Source organism: Patiria miniata, unplaced genomic scaffold (assembly GCF_015706575.1).
Source record: "Patiria miniata isolate m_02_andy unplaced genomic scaffold, ASM1570657v1 HiC_scaffold_7, whole genome shotgun sequence".
Lineage (NCBI taxonomy): Eukaryota > Metazoa > Echinodermata > Asteroidea > Valvatida > Asterinidae > Patiria > Patiria miniata.
The window spans coordinates 23,282,249-23,294,616 of NW_024037074.1; the positions used below are offsets into that span (position 1 = coordinate 23,282,249).

General features: G+C 42.8%; 1 protein-coding gene across 1 annotated transcript in view; it reads left to right on the forward strand.

Annotated features, from left to right (window-relative positions):
- The first annotated feature begins 9,947 nt into the window (after nucleotides 1–9,947).
- LOC119745038 (endothelin-converting enzyme homolog) overlaps nucleotides 9,948–12,368 on the forward strand; it is a 35,227-nt gene continuing 32,806 nt past the window's right edge. Inside the window, exon 1 of the mRNA XM_038221262.1 lies at nucleotides 9,948–10,133. The gene's annotated coding sequence lies outside the window, so the exon portion shown is untranslated. The remainder of the gene's footprint in view (nucleotides 10,134–12,368) is intronic.

The window sequence follows — 12,368 nt, forward strand, 5'->3', positions numbered from 1 at the left end:
CATGTTAAGAGTCACTTAAAACATTGTGTTTCATTGTCTTTTCAAGACAAAAGGGTGAATGCAATCTGGTCCGGGTGCTTTGAATGGCACAATTTTTCAAGCAGTTTTTGAATGCCAGCTATACCTATCTTCAGGTCTGGGATTTGAGGAAAAAAAAAAAAAATTCGATGGTGGAAAGGTGTCTAGTTTCTCCTGTGTAAACACCGACTTGTACTGCCTACTAAGGGCTTCAGCTTTCTCCTTGGCACTGCTCACCAATTTGTTATCGAGAAGCAGAGCTGCAATTCCTGAGGCATCCTTCCTTCTGCTTTTGATGAAGGACCAGAATTTTTTTGGCTTAGAGTGTAGAGATTCAAAAGCCTCCGTAGCAATGTATTCTCTCTCAGCCTTCCAGGTTTCTGTCTGGGTGGAGCGCCTCAGGGATTTATATCTTTGCCAATGCTTGGTGTTGTTTGTTTGTTTATTTGTTTGTTTTGTTCTATTAAATGATCTGTTCTTCCTCCGGATCAGTTGTTTCAATGGTCTATTCATCCAAGGAAGATTGAAGCGGGAACTTCTGATGTATGACGGGATATGTTTATAAACTGCAGGGTGTAGAGCCGCTTTAAACATTTCCCAGTTACCCTCAACTGTTCTTGAATCATGGTCACCAAGGGAGGAGTTCTGGAAAGAATGCATGTCCTTTTGCAAGGCATCAACATCTGTTTTGTGAAAGACAAACACTTTATGACGGGTGCTCTTCTGAATGGTGGATGAAATGGTCGGATACACCTGGTAAGGTTTTGACCGGAGGGAACGAATTAAGCTTTGTCACAAGCAGCAAGTCTAGGATGTTCATGACCCTGGTCACTCTTGTTTTATGAACATGGTTGACCTCACTGGAAAGCTGTGTCAATGAAAAGTCGTGGATGATTTCAAGTAGAGTTGAAGACACACGTTCTGTGTACAGGCATTCAGCTGGTGGTTTCCTTACGGTCATGCTCCAGTTCACATCTGGGACGTTTGTTCACGACCATTATGTCCGTTTAATCGATTACGTCCGACAACAGATTTTGACGAGCAACGACCGATTATGTCCGACCCATTATGTCCGACAGCCGATTATGTCAGACCCATTGTGTCCGACAGCCGATTATGTCCGACCCATTATGTCCGACAGCGATTATGTCCGACCCATTATGTAAGGCTGATTATGTCCGACCCATTATGTCCGACGTGCGAGTATGTCCGACCCATTGTGTCCGACGGCCGATTATGTCCGACCCATTGTGTCCGACGGTCGATCGAGGATTTTGTTGAATTTGCATGTAGGTCTACATTGCTGATTATGTGGAAGACAAATCTTATCTTTACCCCGTAGTGTGACAATGCGGCCGTATTTTAATAGAAGCACTCACTCATAAAAGCAAGATTGGATTTGAACAGAATTGGATACCAGAAATCCGATTTTCTCTGACCCAATTTTGTCCGGTAAACTCTTAAAGTTTGTTGTCATAATATCTTGGCGTCCTATGAAATCTGATTTATTTCATCCTCTATTTTGGGCTCTAATTACTCTCACCAGAGACTATTCAATGTCATTATGTTTTGAACTCTATGAAGGAATTTCTTCATAGAGTGCAATTGCCACACTGAGTGCAATTGCAACACTTATCGGAATCAGGACCCTGTTAATGTTATAAAGGGCGATGGGTAAACTAAAAGTGAATGAGGGCGCCCTCTCCCCAGGGCGTGCCGAGGACTGCATTGACCAGAGGCGAAGTTTTTTTATACCACAAAGTCGGTCCTACATGAATGATTGCCGCGTATGGGGCAATACATGTACATGCAATAATATAATGAATATAACAACTCAGTGGAAGGAGTCACTGATGTAGTCTAGTGGATACTACGTGAACTGTCATTGCTTTTCTTTTCATTCATTATTTGTTTTATTTTGTTCCCTTAAATAGGTTTTTTTAAAGCAATTTAAGGCATTTTTCTTTTGTAGTTTGGAAATGTGGTTTTGGGAATTTTTGTTTCTCACAGGAAAACAAGTATCGATGAATGTAATATCGCTTCAAGTGTGCATAACAATGGTAAAGATCTGCCGATTTTTCGTTTAAACGGAAGGGCACAATTTTCAAAGTGAGAGACCTAAAATTAGAGATAATCTTGGAAGATAAGAGGGATATAATACAGAAAAGGTCACGCATTGTAAGGTTGTGCGTCTACATTTTTTAATGGATGTGAGCTTATATCAGGAGTGTGGTTTCGTTACCGAATATACAGAGGTAAAGGGAAACTGTAGTGGAGAAAATGTGTAGGTAAACGATGATCTTTGGGCTATTTTTGCCCTTCTGGTAGCTACTTCGGGTCAACCTTATGACCCAAAAATAACGTGGACAGCCCCACTAAAAATATTAAAGCCACTGACGACTTTGGGTATTCTGAATATTGGTAACAGTAGTACATTGTATTTTGAATGTTGATAAAGTAATGATTCAACGCAATCGACACAATTTTAATTAAAATGGCTTTTTAATCCTTGCCAATAAGATTAAGAGTAAATACACAAATCCTACACTATTTCCTGTAACCGTCTATATAAATATGTCTTGGCACTGTAGGGCAATCTGGTTTAATCAGTACTTTTCAATAATGAAAATAATATCATTAAGTGAAAGGAGATGGTTCATACATGAAACCACAGTTATGATTTGCACTTAATTTGATTTAACAGGAAGAAGTATCTAAAGAAATAAGTAAGGCCGTTGTTGTGGTTTTAATTGTCAATTTCATTGGTTTTTTCTTTGATATTTCTCTGCCAACGTTAACGGTTCATTTGCATCGGCTTTTCTGTTAAACCATATACATTTTGTTAATCGCTTGATTTATGCTTTGAGTGAATATATAACCAGTTCATGATACAGCGATGATAACGTCGATGTTGATGATAATGATATTGATAGTGATGACAAGGGCGATAGCCAACTACAATAAGTATTAAAAGGCTTATTAAATAATTTCAACTAAATTATAAGTTTTAACTACATAACAAGAACTACATAATTATCATGTAAATAACAAGAGTTTGAAGTATTAAAATGAAACTCAGAAATGTGAAAACATTTAAATATTAAAATGGGAACATAATTAACAGTGATGGAATTGTTCCTTTGATGATAAAAGCAGGGCATTTCGCACACAGTTAGCGTATGTCTTGAGAAAGATATTTGGCTATATGGCCATTGCAGATTTGTCCTCTGAAAAAAAATAGGTATAATATACATATACTCGAATCATACGCAATACAACGGACATATTTCAAATGTCCCGCGCTGCGTATTTGTCGACCATCTCCCACAATGTTGAGAAAAATGAATTCTCCGTGGCAAACTATTGGTGACACAGTGCATTGTGAATCGCCCGAATTAGCACTAAAGGGACATTTTCAGAATTTTTCATGGTTATTTTACGCGCGCACTCCAGATACAATCCAAAGATAACTTAATAATGTCAGTACACAGCCGAATGAATCCGGCGTAATCGACCATCTAAATACAATAGGTCGGACGTATCCCATTGTCGGACACAATGGGTCGGACATAATCGGTCGTCGGACATATTGGGTCGGACATAATCGGCCGTCGGACAATGGGTCGGACATAATCGGTCGGACAAAATCGGCCGTAGGAACACAATTGGTCGGACATAATCGGCCGTCGGACACAATAGGTCGGACATAATCGGCCGTCGGACACAATGGGTCGGACATAATCGGCCGTCGGACATAATCGCCTTCGGACATAATGGGCCGGACATAATCGGTCGTCGGACACAATGGGTCGGACATAATCGGCCGTCGGACACAATGGGTCGGACATAATCGGACGTCGAACACAATGGGTCGGACATAATCGGCCGTCGGACATAATGGGTCGGACATAATCGGCCATTGCTCGTCAAAATCTGTTGTGGGACGTAATCGACCAAACGGATATAATGGTCGTGAACAGGCGTTGAAGTCACCCCCGATCCAGATTGTTGGGTTCTTAGATTGATTAATCTTGCGCAGTGATTCGTGCAGCTTTAGGAGAGGCTCTTCTCCATGGGATGGAGGACGGTAGAAGACACATACAGAGAGAGGTTTTTGGTTCACAAGCTAAACTTTGACCCACAGGAGCTCTGCATCTACATCAAGGCCCTGCATATGCGTAGCAATGACATCATTTCTCACGGCAATAAGCTCGCCTCCTTTAGACTTGGTGCCATCTTTTCTATAGACAGTGTAGTGACTGGTGACTTTCTCTGCAACTGCATCTTTCTTACCCCAAAGACTTTGAAAGTTCACAATTAAGAGTTTCAAGTGTCCTATCTTACGGGTCTTAATTACAACCCGTGTCTACATCAGCATCAGAATTTCTGTTATTGGCTTTGGTAGGCTTGGATCTACTTGTATCTCTTCTCTTGTTGGCGGATGGTGACGAAGTCATACGAGGGGAGGAGATATCACTCTCAAGACTGAAATTCGAATTAGAGTCGGTTCCATTGTCACTTAGGCACTCATCACTTATGTTAGACAACGATGAAAAGGCATTTTCATGGATGAAACTATGAGAAGACCAGAAAAATACCAGGACTGATATTTGGGATGCCACAATGGTCGCATGTCCATGAATAAGATGGATGTTCTTGAAGGACTTTGTACACCTCATCACCCATGTCAATACACGGCTTGTGATACCAACAGTTACACGTGTCGCAGGCAAGAGCTTCCTGACCCCACTTTGCAGCCTTTTGACAGATTCTGCAAGGGTACTTTGGCTTGTAAGGCCCAGGATTGGGATGAATGTCTCCCGCTAGTGACAACGTGGCATATGTTTTAGCCACAATAGCAAGTTTACGAATCATGGCTAAATTCTTTGATGAAGGGAGGAGTATAATAGTTCCCAGGATGTAGTCTGGTGTGATTACAAAAGCTTCACTTTATCTGGCAGTAAAACGTCTGCATGGATGGTAATTTAGGCCACAGTTTATCAACATTCTAAGATGAACATCAGCAGCAATGCGAAAAACTGTATTGTTCAAGTTTTTACAGTCAGGGTCGTTCAGTTGCTGAAGTCTTCCACAAGTTAAGAATGGCAAGAAATATTTTTAAAAAAAATCGGGTCCACCGTCATGGTCTTGATATCCTTGAGTATGTTGAGTCAAGTACAATCCCTCTTGGTAGTGCATGGAAGTAGTACACAGAAGTAAAAATCCGACGAAAATCGTCGTTAAAAATCCACTCGGCTGTCTATTGTTTATACATGTGGTGCGAACAGCGGCAGCCATCTTTAAAATGTCTCACGGCAAGGTCACAAAAGACGGTTTAAAAAATGTTAAAAACTCATAGAAGAGTCCTCCAAGGTTATTAAAAAATGTGGATACGCTGGATGAGCAATGTAAAAACTATCAGGATGACAAAAATTGACGCTAAAAACATAATAAAAAGTATAAAATCGAGCAAGAATCCGGAGCTCAAGATATAACACGTCCACCCTCTTCCACAACACCTTCTGGTGATGGGGATTGTGAGAAATTGTGATGGAGATGGTCGGAAATGATGGGGAATGGTTGGAAATGGCGAGTGGGATGGTGGGAAATGGTGATGGAGATGGCGGGAGATGATGATTGGGGTGGTGGGAAATGGTGATTATGATGGGGAAGGTGATGATAGGGGATGGTGGGAAATGCTGATGGGGATGGTGGGAGATGATGATGAGGGATGGTGGGAAAAGTGATGGCGGATGGTTACAAATGGTGAAGGGTATAGTGGAAAATGGTGATTTGGATTGTGGGAAATGATGATGGGGATAATGGGAGATGGTGACTGGATGGCGGGATATGATGATGGGGGATGGTGGGAGATGGTCATGGGGATTGTGAGAAATTGTGATGGAGATGGTCGGAAATGATGGGGGATGGTGGGAAATGGCGAGTGGGATGGTGGGAGATGGTGATGGAGATGGTGGGAGATGATTATTGGGGTGGTGGGAAATGGTGATTATGATGGGGAAGGTGATGATTGGGGATGGTGGGAAATGGTGAAGGGGATGTTGGGAGATGATGATGAGGGATGGTGGGAAAAGTGATGGCGGATGGTTACAAATGGTAATTGAGATGATGATGGGAAATGGTGGGAGATGGTGATGGGGATGGTGGGAGATGATGATGAGGATGGTGGAAAATGGTGCCTGGAGATGATGATAGGGGATAATGGGAGATGGTGACTGGATGGTGGGATATGATGATGATGATGATGAGGATGGTGAGAAATTGTGATGGAGATGGTCGGAAATGATGGGGGATGGTGAGAAATGGCGAGTGGGATGGTGGGAGATGGTGATGGAGATGTAGGGAGATGATGATAAAGGAATCCGAATCACCTTTTCCTACCATACCCTTCTCCGTTTCTCACCATCCGCCATCACTATTTCCTACCATTCCCCATCATCATCTCCCACCATCTCCATCACCATCTCCCACCATCCCACTCGCCATTTCCCACCATCCCCCATCATTTCCAACCATCTCCATCACAATTTCTCACAATCGCAATCACCATTTTCCACCATCCCCAATCATCATATCCCACCATCCAGTCACCATTTCCCACCATCCCTTATCATCATCTCCAGGCACCATTTCCCACCATCCCCATCATCATCTCCCTACATCTCCATCACCATCTCCCACCATCCCACTCGACATTTCCCACCATCCCCCATCATTTCCGACCTTCTCCATCACAATTTCTCACAATCCCCATCACCATTTTCCATCATTCCCCCATCATCATATCCCACCATCCAGTCACCACCTTCCACCATCCCCTATCATCATCTCCAACCATCCCCATCATCATTTCCCACAAAATGAATCACCATTGCCCACTATACGCTTCACCATTTTCTCATGATGGCGGATGGTGAGAAATGGTGAAGGGTATGGTGGGAAATAGTGATTCGGATTGTGGGAGATGATGATGGGGGATGGTGGGAGATGGTGACAGGATGGTGGGATATGATGATGGGGGAAAATGGGAGATGATGATGGGGATGGTGGGAAATGGTGCCTGGAGATGATGATAGGGGATGGTGGGAAATGGTGACTGGATGGTGGGGTATGATGATGGGGGATGGTGGAAAATGGTGATGGGGACTGTGAGAAATTGTGATGGAGATGGTCGGAAATGATGGGGGATGGTGGGAAATGGCGAGTGGGATGGTGGGAGATGGTGATGGAGATGTAGGGAGATGATGATGGGGAATCTGAATCACCTTTTTCTACCATACCCTTCACCATTTCTCACCATCCGCCATCACCATTTCCCACCATCCCCCATCATCATCTCCCACCATCTCCATCACCATCTCCCACCATTCCACTCACCATTTCCCACCATCCCCCATAATTTCCGACCATCTCCATCACAATTTCTCACAATCCCCATGACCATTTTCCACCATACCCCATCATCATATCCCACCACCCAGTCACCATCTCCAAACATCCCCTATCATCATCTCCAACCATCCCCATCATCATTTCCCACAAACCGAATCACCATTGCCCACTATACGCTTCACCATTTTCTCATGATGGCGGATGGTGACAAATGGTGAAGGGTACGGTCGAATATGGTGATTCGGATTGTGGGAGATGATGATGGGGATGGTTGAAGATGATGATGGGGGATGGTGACAGGATGATGGGATATGATGATGGGGGATGGTGGGAGATGATGGTGGGAAATGGTGCCTGGAGATGATGATAGGGGATGGTGGGAAATGGTGACTAGATGGTTGGATATGATGATTGGGGATGGTGGAAAATGGTGATTGCGATTGTGAGAAATTTGATGGAGATGGTCGGAAATGATGGGGGATGGTGGGAAATGGCGAGTGGGATGGTTGGAGATGGTGGGAGATGATGATGGGGTGGTGGGAAATGGTGATTATGATGGGGAAGGTGATGATGGGGGATGGTGGGAGATGGTGATGGGGATGGTGGGAAAAGTGTTGGCGGATGGTGGGAGATGATGATTGGGGATGGTGGGAGATGATGATGGGGGATGGTGGGAAATGGTGCCTGGAGATGATGATGGGGATAATGGGAGATGGTGACTAGATGGTGGGATTTGATGATGGGGGATGGTGGAAAATGGTGATGGGGATAATGGGAGATGGTGACTAGATGGTGGGATATGATGATGGGGGATGGTGGAAAATGGTCATGGGGATTGTGAGAAATTGTGATGGAGATGGTCGGAAATGATGGGGGATGGTGGGAAATGGCGAGTGGGATGGTGGGAGATGGTGATGGAGATGGCGGGAGATGATGATTGGGGTGGTGGGAAATGGTGATTATGATGGGGAAGGTGATGATTGGGGATGGTGGGAAATGCTGATGGGGATGGTGGGAGATGATGATGAGGGATGGTGGGAAAAGTGATGGCGGATGGTTACAAATGGTAATTGAGATGATGATGGGAAATGGTGGGCGATGGTTATGGGGATGGTGGGAGATGATGATTGGGGATGGTGGGAGATGATGATGGGGGATGGTGGGAAATGGTGCCTGGAGATGATGATAGGGGATAATGGGAGATGGTGACTGGATGGTGGGATATGATGATGGGGGATGGTGGAAAATGGTGATGGGGATTTTTTTTTCCGTTCAGTTCCTGTGAGGCTTTAGTTTGGTGTGGCGCATTCCACCAAATCTATGTAATTGACCATGGCGAAAGCTATCAGTCAGTGGCCGTGTCACGCGCAGAGCCCTGTTTGACCTCGGTTTCTTGTCCCGGGGTCATGCCCGCATGGCCCGACAACCTACGCAAGATTTTACGAGACTGCATTCGAGACTACATAAAACACCGACAATTTTTCGGATGCACCAATATCTGCCAATAAGGCGATGTTAGTGAAAAGTTGAAATCGTGTGCTTTATTTTGATACCAGCTTTTGACAAAACCGTTGTTACTGCGTGTCAAACAAAAATCATACTTTTTAGCAACAAAAGCGAGGGCCGATTTTTTTCGGTGTAAATTTGATTCTTAAAAAAGGCCGAAATAAAAGTTTCAGTATAGGTTAAGGGTAGTGTACGCTTTATTTAAATGTCAACTGACTGCCATGGTCTATCAAATTTGATCAGATTCACTGACAACCGCATCTTGACCTCTAGATTTTAACCAATCAGCGGGCGCTTTCTATATCTGGTTTTCGGTCATTCACCGTTGTCGCGACATAGACATGGATAAACAAAATAATCATTTCAAGAGCAGATTTGTCACTTTTTATGTTCACAGGGGTGTGCTACACTATCAAAACTTACAAAAAAATAAAATATGGGTGGAAAAAAATATTCTTTAGGATGTGTTCTTCCTCAAAAATGTTTAATAAGTCACACTCACTGATTTTGAATTTTGGCACAGTTTGAGGCGGTTACACCTCTATGTTCCGACACCCCTATGTTCCGACTGCACATATTCCTATTCCTAACCCTAACCCTAACCCTAACCCTAACCGGGAGCAACACAATCTAGGTTGTCGGAACATAGGGGTGTCGGAACATAGAGCAGTCACCGTTTGAGGCGATTCTGGCCCACCACTGTGCGTCCCCCACTAATCGACGCCCATGCCGGGTTGGCACAGTGCTTCATAACGACAGACTTTACATGTAAATTGTATGCGAAGGGCCTACAGGTGTGCCTACATGCTGTACTGCGTCAGTTGGTAAAATCGAAAATTCTGAGAGAGACCCTAATTCTTTGACAAAGAAAATCTCTGCGCGTGGGTGTTTGTGTGGGTATAGTGTTTTATGGCACACTGCTGTATTTTCGTAGGCCCCCGAATTTTTCGTGGGCCCTTTAGCTCAGTGCCTACTGTTCCTATTGGATATTCCGGGCCTGACGATTTAGTAAAGTCGACTCCGATTGGCTGAGGCGCCGAATCGCAGAAATCTGTATGATATGACATACCAGACGTTATAGAGAAGACTTGGCTCCGTGGATAACGGGTGTTACCCAGAGTTCATTCCACCTGCAACCCTCTCTATGCAGAGACCGAGCAAGTGTATCGCGGGAACAATATCTACGACTTAAAACCGTAAGTTAAGCAAGTTATCTTAATATCAGGAATACCTATCTGGTGAGAACAAAAGGAGCACCACAATGTGTTTGTCTTTTGATTTCTTAAACCGACTGCACAGTTTTCACGTAACCAAGTAAAAGTGTAACCATGTGACAATCATCTATTTCTTAAAATGTTTTTGTTTTGTAAAAAGAGAAATGCAATTTGCTTGGAGTTTTAATGACCGAGTGAAATTTGAATGTGGATGATCGAGGGGGAATTACTAGCATTAAAAATAGGCAAATACAATATTGATTGTGCATTAAAAAAATACTGGCTTTGGCTTATGCTAAAGGAATTACTTGATTAAGCAAGCAAAAGTTCATCAGATCTATTTGAGAGGCAAACGAGCGAATTTCAACAGTTGTCCATTTGAAAATTGTTCTACCCTTTATGCAAATTAGTTTTTTTGACATGACTGGATTTTGTTCCATGTTACCAAAGATGTGCCAGACATTAGTCCCGGCACTGAATTAAGTTATTTTCCCGGTTCGTGCGCGATTTTGGTAGCTAGATATTCCCGCTTTCAATTGCTTCTATTGCTTCCAACTTATGTATTGCGCCCCGATCTGTCAAATCCGACTCAATCACATGAATCCTATTTATTGAGATTAAAACAAATACAAGAACATTCTAATTGGCTTGATCTACAGACTTCCTGGTTTATGTTTTCAGGCCTTTCAGAAGATATTGAACCAGTACTGGAAGAATATTGCATCTGAGCCAAAAAAATGTTTTTCGATAAGTGATTTTAATATTTAAGCTACAGTCCATCATTTGCAGCTATCCAAAATATAACTGACGTATTTATTGTTGAAAAGCATACTTGGTTTAAAGATAAGAATGGGACTAAACTCCCTGTGAAATTATTCTTTCTGCCAAACTGTCATTCTGAAGAAAACGCGCTACCGTTGACACGATGCACACTCGCGCGCGGTTGCTATCATTCGTCCGTTCAGTACAGTGCGCGACATCGCGTAGCTGCAATCGGCTGGATGAAAACCATAGAGCTTTTAACCCAGAGCGCTAACTCCTCATTCTGCGCGCGGAGACGATTTAAAGCCGTCCTGGGCGCAGACATTTTGAATTCATGTGCGTGTTTGTAGAACATAATGAAATTAGATGGATTGAATTTTGAAGGTGTAGGCCTACTCTATATGCAATGCGCAAGTAGAACATACGCAAACAACTTAAGCGCGTCATTGACGGTTCAAAATACGTGACGGCAAAAAGCATCTGCAGCGAATACACGTTGAGCTGTTTGCGTAGAGCAAAATGACACGCTCATTTGCTGATCGTGCGTTTCAGTTTTGGGCGTATTGGCTTCGATAACGCAACGGTTTGGAATACAAACGCAGATATGCAAATAGCCGTACAAAAGCCGTACAAAATTTCTAGGTCTCCATAGTTTTATGCACAAACATGGATGCGCCTAGCAGGCATTACTTTGTACACGAAGTTAGCGCTCTAGTAATTTAATATAGCTCTATGATGAGAACGTACCCCGGACGCTGAATTTGGGCACAATTCAAGACACGACTCAGCAACTTTTGATTTGAAATCAAGATCCTAGATTATTGTTTCTCAGAATATACAGCATTCACTGAGCTTCATCGGGTTAGTTGTTAAGCACCCTTCTTTAGATTTTTAGTACTTGTGTTGCTTCAAACGAACATAATGTACAAATTACAAATGATAGACTGTAACTTTAATCTTCTTAACAGTGAAACTCACGCGGGAACTAATGAATGTAATAAAGCTCTATATTCTTATTTTTCGCCCAACGATTAACCAACCAACCAGAATAACTCAAAATTCGACAACGTTATCTTTACTGACAATATTGAACCATTCTCCACTTTTATTGTTCTATCGAATTTCAGCGGTCATCTTCCAATTTGTTTTGCTCCAACCTTGCTCAAGCTAAGCAACAATCTAGTTCTTTTGGAAAAGGAATACATCAGCCAGAAATGTTGCTGCTCTAAAAGGTGAACTAGCACAAGTTGACTGGGATTCAATTATTACCGATGATTGAGAAAATTTGCGAAACTCGCAGTTCTTATCCAAGCTAAGTGAATTCATTGATAAATGCATGCCTATAATGGATTACTAAAGGTCTACTAAGAAAGTCTTTAAAAACGAAAAATAAACTGTATAAAATATTTCTTACAAAACCTTCTGAGATCAATAAATTCAAATACAACAGATATA